Raw genomic sequence first — 803 nt, 5'->3', positions numbered from 1 at the left:
TATATATATATATATATGCATATGTGTGTGCATATGGTTGATGTTAAGAAGGGCATCCAGCTGTAGAAACCCCTGCCAGATCAGACTGGTGCAGCCTCCTGGGTTGTCAGTCCTCAGTCAAACCGTCCAACCCATGCCAGCATGGAAAGCGGACATTAAACGATGATGATGATGATGATGATAATACATACATATATATATATATATATCTATATGATCTTTGTTCTCCATCATTATCAAAATTAGAAGAAGGAAAAAAACTTATCGAAACCATCTATTTAGTGAGTAAATAGATTTACCTGATGGTATATAAATTCAATTGTTTTTTCTAAATGGTAGGGATTAGAAATCAGAAAAGGAAGTTAAAATGGTTGGATGAAGATGAGATAAAATGCATGTTTAAATATGTATCATCATCATACTACATACACACACACACACGTATATATGTGTAATTTTTAAAAAAATAGCTTTGCCTAGTACCAAAAACACCATGGCTCTAAGTAAGAAAGAAAGAGAGAGAGAGAGAGAGAACGTGGGGAGGCTGACAGACAATGTTGGTGGTTAGAGTGTGAACTTCTTGACTTAGCACTTACTCATTAATACATGCCGAAATGCTTCCTGCCCCCTTACACCCAGGAAAGATAACCATTCAAGCTACAAATAAGTGATGTAATTGAAATAGATCCATCAGACAACAAAACCAGATTAAGATCTTGCTTTGCTCAGAACTTACTAAGTTACAATCATGCTGCCAGCTACAAAAAAAAAAAAGAAAAAAAAAAAAAAAAAAAAAAAAAAAA

At 34.1% G+C, this 803-nt stretch overlaps 1 protein-coding gene across 1 annotated transcript in view; it reads right to left on the bottom strand.

Annotated features, from left to right (window-relative positions):
• Positions 1–803, bottom strand: part of LOC106874217 (histone-lysine N-methyltransferase EZH2) — a 182,264-nt gene that overhangs the window by 74,982 nt on the left and 106,479 nt on the right. The window lies entirely within an intron of this gene.

This window comes from Octopus bimaculoides, chromosome 1 (genome assembly GCF_001194135.2).
Source record: "Octopus bimaculoides isolate UCB-OBI-ISO-001 chromosome 1, ASM119413v2, whole genome shotgun sequence".
NCBI lineage: Eukaryota > Metazoa > Mollusca > Cephalopoda > Octopoda > Octopodidae > Octopus > Octopus bimaculoides.
This window is presented reverse-complemented; position numbering and strand designations above follow the sequence as displayed.